This window comes from Somniosus microcephalus, chromosome 9 (assembly GCF_052327205.1).
Source record: "Somniosus microcephalus isolate GS21.2 chromosome 9, FLI_Smic_1.0, whole genome shotgun sequence".
In the NCBI taxonomy this organism is placed as follows: Eukaryota; Metazoa; Chordata; class Chondrichthyes; order Squaliformes; family Somniosidae; genus Somniosus; species Somniosus microcephalus.
In genome coordinates, this window is record NC_140995.1 from 118945979 (window position 1) to 118952287 (window position 6309).

General features: G+C 46.0%; 1 protein-coding gene across 1 annotated transcript in view; it reads right to left on the minus strand.

The window, feature by feature from the left end:
- The window catches only part of LOC147112631 (intersectin-2-like), a 237843-nt gene extending 232606 nt beyond the window's left edge, over nucleotides 1–5237 (minus strand). Inside the window, exon 1 of the mRNA XM_085998202.1 lies at nucleotides 5083–5237. The gene's annotated coding sequence lies outside the window, so the exon portion shown is untranslated. The remainder of the gene's footprint in view (nucleotides 1–5082) is intronic.
- Nucleotides 5238–6309: the final 1072 nt, after the last annotated feature.

Below are 6309 nucleotides of genomic sequence, written 5' to 3' on the forward strand. Positions count from 1 at the left end.
GAAGGCCGCCCTGCTAGCCTTAAAGTCTAGGGGCCTTCCGACCTCCCGCTGGCAGGATGTGCTCCCCGATGCACTCCACTCTATTCGGTCACTGCTCTGCACTGCCACTAACGCCACCCCCTCATGAGAAAATGTTCGTCTTCCCAAGGAAGTCCACATCAGGGACATCGCTACCGCCATGGCTGACGTCCCCAGGGCCGGTCCTACTGAGAAGACACGTGAGGACCCATAAAACGGACCCCCTGGTCGAGAGGGTCGACCTCCTCCACGCCAACCCCCAGTATGCTTACATCGCATACCCGGACGGGCGGGAGGACACAGTCTCCATAAGAGACCTTGCACCCTCGGGGACCACAGTAACCCACTACCCACTACCACCCCCCCCACGATCCGATATCCAGCCCCAGCAGACGGCAGGCCTGGGCCCCGCGACCCGCTCGACATCTACGAGGACGACACGCCTGTGCCACAGCCTACGCTGGACTCGACGCCGGAAGCTTCACTACCCCTGCCGTCGCCACGCCGATCACAGCGGCAGACAAGACCTCCGGAGAGACTCCAATACACTAACTTTTAATACACTTCACCCCGCCGGATTCAATTTTAAACAAGGGGTGAATGTGGTAAACCACTGTTTGTATTCCTGTTTGTATTCCACTGTGTACATGCCTGGACATGCCTCGGCTGACTCCTCCCACAGGTCCTAGTATAAAGGTGACTGCTCCCCAGCCCTTGGTATCCTGGACCGGTCGACCACTCGAGGCAGACCTCCATTCTGTTGTTAATAAAAGCCTTTAGTTACTCTTCTAACTCTCAGTCTTTTATGAGTAATTGATAGCGCATCAGAGATTCAGCAGGTTACATATTTAATATATGCACTTCCAATAATTAACTGCCAATAACACAATCAATAATCCATCTATGTGAAAATTATATAGCAACTGCTCTGTGCACTAACAATTACTATCAGTACACATACTGAGTAATAACTGAATAAAACAACCCTATAAAAATGAGAAAACTATTAAAGATAACAAATACCTTGAAGGGACTTTAAAGCAACAGTCTATCTTCATGTTTTAGGTGATATTTAGAAAGCAAGCTGAAGTGCTGTCCTTACAGTTTTGGATATCTGTTCCCCCAGTTAGATTAGTGTACTATAAATCTCACCCCGCTGATAATTATTCTGTATCTATAACCACTGTCAAAAATATTCAACCAGTAGTACTTGAAAACTTACCTCTCATTGTCTGCCCCCCGCCCCCCACTACCCCACAGCCGTGGACAGTTCCAACTAACTTACTGCCATGATTGTTGAGTAGATTGGGTGGATTCTGTACAGCCGTACATACCTTGATATAATTTACTCATACGTAGTCATCATTTTTCCTGGTTGATCATAATTCATGAGGACTAATCTGATTTCGAGAAGTCAGACCGACTCGAGATTCAAAATACTTAGTTAAACCACTGAAAATGCAAATTCAATTTATGATGTCATGACATTCCCTCCATTGGGTTGCAAGCTTGCTACCACCTCCACTGGGCAGGTATTGTCTACATCACAGAAAAACCCAGACAGTATTTGTAATGATGCAAAGTGTTTTGATTATCCACAGATAAATCGTTGGCTGCAGCCTTACTGTAAGCTACACTTCAAATTACAAATAAAAACTAGTAATACTTTTTTAAACATTTTTTTCATGTTTTCACTTAGGGAAGTGTCGGCAACCCCGAAAGTTGTAGTCCCGCCTCCTACACACCTCCTCAATGAAAAGCCAGCCCACTGACTCTTTCAGGGATGCAGTTCCCACAGGTGGTGGAACCTTCCAGTAACTCACCCATGTGAGCCTGGAAAGTCAGTGTCAACAGACTATGTGACCTCCTGGGGGGGGAGGGGGAGGGAGGGGTTGGGAGGAAAGGGGGTTGGTGAAGCATCAGAGCCATACTTGATCCTGTCCTCCTCATGTGGCCGATATAGACCCATTACCAGAACAGCAGCTACTGTGCTGAAGAAACTTTGCATCAGCTGTTTCAACAGTTACAACTCCTCCCAGGATGTCATTATTTACCAAAGGCTCTCAGAACTTTAACGCTCAGACATGGCCCATCTTTTACAGTACGGCATACCAGTTAGTATCTAGAGACACCTTTCACTTTCTTAGCCCCCAGAGACATTGGGGCAAATTATGTCATAACTAGCACCCTGGCTGAGATCAGGAGTTGACAGAATTACCTGGTGCTATGAGCCATTGCGGAAGCCTACATATTATTCTCATATTTAACAAACAAAGATTCCAATTCTGTTCCTATTTTCACAATGCCATATTTCAGATAATAGCCAGAAATGTAAAAGACAAATAATTTTAGTTAGGATTCTCATACCGGCCATGAATAAATTACTATTATTCTGTCACCTGGACTGAATTCCAATCATGTCGGAGAGGTGACAAAACAGTTTAAATTACTGCAGCACCAAATCACTCCACTTGCTTTTATTTTACGTTGCCTCATTAAACCTAGATTTGATCCACTCAAAAGGCGTAACATATGCAATACATAACTAAAATTTAGTAAATGATTGTCTGAAGATACCATACATCATCACAATATCTACATCAGTGTTGTCCAATACGTTAGCCACCAGCCACGTGGCTAATTGCATTTCCGATTACTAAATAAAAAATGAACAATAGACACCGTCCTTAGGCATGTTTGCCATCATATGCATGTGTACTTTAACCTTTTTGTACGTTTCTTGATAAAATTGTATGATGAAAAGTAGGGTGTGTGTTTTTTGATCAATGTGAATGCTTTACTTCCTTGGTTATTGAATAGTGGTAGATATTTGTTAAGTAAATATACACATATGAAGTACATTTAGCTGTATTGTGTGAGCGCACGTCAGGTGTTTTTCTACAAGAATTTTTGCATATGGCTAAAACGATTTAGCCGTAACTACACCTGTGGCTAGTTAGCAATTGTTATTGGACAATACTGGTCTACAGACAGTTCAGTTACTCAAATCAAATGGAAAGATCCAAATTAATGCTTACAGACATATGATAATTTGTGATAAAACAATTTGATCAAACTGGAGAACTAATGATTATAATACTCTCCACTGTATCTTAAGAAAAACTGTGCCAATATACTGAAATCTACAGTAACCAAGCTTGAGATAAATACTGCTTAAAACAAATTCAAAATACAATTCCTTGAATATTGAATACGGACTACAATGCCCAAGTGGGCACATAGCCTGCACACACAATATTCCAATCAGTATCCCTTACGGGTACAGCAGTGCAGTGATTATGTTATTGAACTAGTAATCCAGAAAATGCAAGTTCAAATCACACCATGGCAGTTTGAGAATGTGAATTCATTTTTTTTTAAATCTGGAAATAAAAGAAAACTGGTATCAGTAAAAGTGACGATGAAGCTGTTGGATTATCGTAAAAAAAATGGTTCACGAATGTCCTTTAGGGAAAGAAACCTTACCCGGTCAGACTTAGATGTGACTCCAGTGACTCTTAGTTGCTCTGTAAAGTGGCCTAGCAAGCCACTCAGTTCCATCAAACCGCTACAAATAATACTACAGTGGTTCATGAAAGTAGGCCCACCACCAGCAACTCGGAACAAGGGATAGGCAATCAATGCCGGCCTTGCCAGTGACACCCACATCCTGAGAATGAATATTTAAAAATACAACACTGGTAAGCACTGCACAAGCTCTTGGGCATACCATTACATGTTACCTCATGAAACAATATATTTTATTAATTTATTTTTTAAGTTCCAAGTGAACCACCTTGACTGATATAAGCAGGTCTATGATAGCTGATTGAAATAAAAGTTGTTGATATGGTTGAAGCCCAAAGAAAAAAAACTTACATTTATATAGCAGCATTCATATTCTTAGGATGTGCCAAAGTAGTTCACAGCCAATGAAGTACTTTTGGAATGCAGTTACTTTGTTGTATAGGAAAAGATGGTACTTAATTTGCACACAGCAATGTCCCACAAACAGCAAGGAGATAAATAACCAGATAATCTACTTTTGTTGGTGTTGGTTGAGGGATAAATGTTGGCCATGAAACTGGGAGAACTCCCCTGTTCCTCTTCTAATCGTGCCATGGGATCTTTTATATTCACCTTAGAGGGAAGACGAGGGCCTCGGTTTAATGTCTCATCTGAAAGACAGCACCTCGAACAGTGCAGCACTCCTATGTACTTGAAACCTGCAGTGGGTTTTGAACCCATGGTCTTCTGATTCAGAGACAAAACTGCTCCCATTGAGCCAAGGCTAACACCCAAAGAAATAAGATAACAGGAAGTCATACAGCAACCAGTATTAATTCAATATAATGTAGCACAACTAAAAAACAGGCCTGATCAATGCTACACATAATACAATACAGCTACCATGAAATCTTGCGAGTTTAATTTTGAAATACATGTTTGCATATTAATATAATAGCAGCAAATTACAAAAGTTCAACGTTTCAAAAATCCATGAAACGTCTTTTAAAAAAATAGAAGTCTCAATAAATTTGCCCTGCTTTAAGGAACAAGATCCATGACCAAGAATCCTGTTGGCCTACATTTTCTCTACAACACAGGTATGCTTGCATTTTCTAATCTGCTCCAGTACATCCCAAGCCCCGCTCCTGGACATCCCAAGCCCCGCTCCTGGACACACCAAGCCCCGCTCCAGTGCAATTCAAACCCTGCTCCAGTACATCCCAAACCCCGCTCCTGGACATCCCAACCCTGCTCCAGTACGGAATCAATCCCATTCCTCAATAATGCGAGCGATTTAATCCGGATCCCGGTAGGAACTCCAGACCCCGAGCCAGACATTAATTCTAAGTGTTAACTCCAGTCGCCTCCCACCAGCTATCCGGGGTCCGGCTGGTGCTCTCCGGGAGGCAGAGACCAGGATTCACCCACGGCCCGGCACAGCTCCCTTCCCTTCCCCGCCCGGCCTGACCCCGTCCCGGCGCACCTCACCGGCCTGACCCCGGCCCCAACTCCGCGCTCCCGGCCCGGCCCGGCCCGGCCGCTGCCGACACTCACCTCCTGCCCGCCGGATCCGTATCTCTCCTCCGGGCTGCCCAGCTCAGTCCGCCCACAGCGCCGCGATCCTTCCCGACCTGTTGCGGAGCCGCAGTGTCACAGCAATAACATGGCGCTGACAGGGGGGGGAGACAGGAAGAGGGCAGAGAGAGAAAGAGAAACAGGGGGAGGAGTCAGAGTGAGAGAAACAGGGGGAGGAGTCAGAGAGAGAGAAACAGGGGGAGGAGTCAGAGAGAGAGAAACAGGGGGAGGAGTCAGAGAGAGAGAAACAGGGGGAGGAGTCAGAGAGAGAGAAACAGGGGGAGGAGTCACAGAGAGAAACAGGGGGAGGAGTCAGAGAGCGAAATGGGGAGGAGTCAGAAAGAGAAACGGGGAGGAGTCAGAGAGAGAGAGAAACAGGGGGAGGAGTCAGAGAGAGAAACGGGGAGGAGTCAGAGAGAGAGAAACAGGGGGAGGAGTCAGAGAGAGAGAAACAGGGGGAGGAGTCAGAGAGAGAAACAGGGGGAGGAGTCAGAGGGAGAAACAGGGGGAGGAGTCAGAGAGAGAGAAACAGGGGGAGGAGTCAGAGAGAGAGAAACAGGGGGAGGAGTCAGAAAGAGAAACAGGGGGAGGAGTCACAGAGAGAGAAACAGGAAGAGGAGTCAGAGAGAGAGAAACAGGGGGAGGAGTCAGAGAGAGGGAAACAGGGGGAGGAGTCAGAGAGAACGAAACAGGGGGAGGAGTCAGAGAGAGAGAAACAGGGGGAGGAGTCAGAGAGAGAGAAACAGGGGGAGGAGTCAGAGAGCGAAACAGGGAGGAGTCAGAGAGAGAGAAACAGGGAGGAGTCAGAAAGAGAAACAGGGGGAGGAGTCAGAGAGAGAGAAACAGGAGGAGGAGTCAGAGAGAGAGAAACAGGGGGAGGAGTCAGAGAGAGAGAATCAGGGGGAGGAGTCAGAGAGAGAGAAACAGGGGGAGGAGTCAGAGAGTGAAACAGGGAGGAGTCAGAAAGAGAAACGGGGAGGAGTCAGAGAGAGAGAAACAGGGGGAGGAGTCAGAGAGAAACGGGGGAGGAGTCAGAGAGAGAGAAACAGGGGGAGGAGTCAAATATAGTGAAACAGGGTGAGGAGTCAGAGAGAAACAGGGGGAGGAGTCAGAGAGCAAAACGGGGAGGAGTCAGAAAGAGAAACAGGGGAGGAGTCAGAGAGAGAGCGAAACAGGGGGAGGAGTCAGAGAGAGAAACAGGGGGAG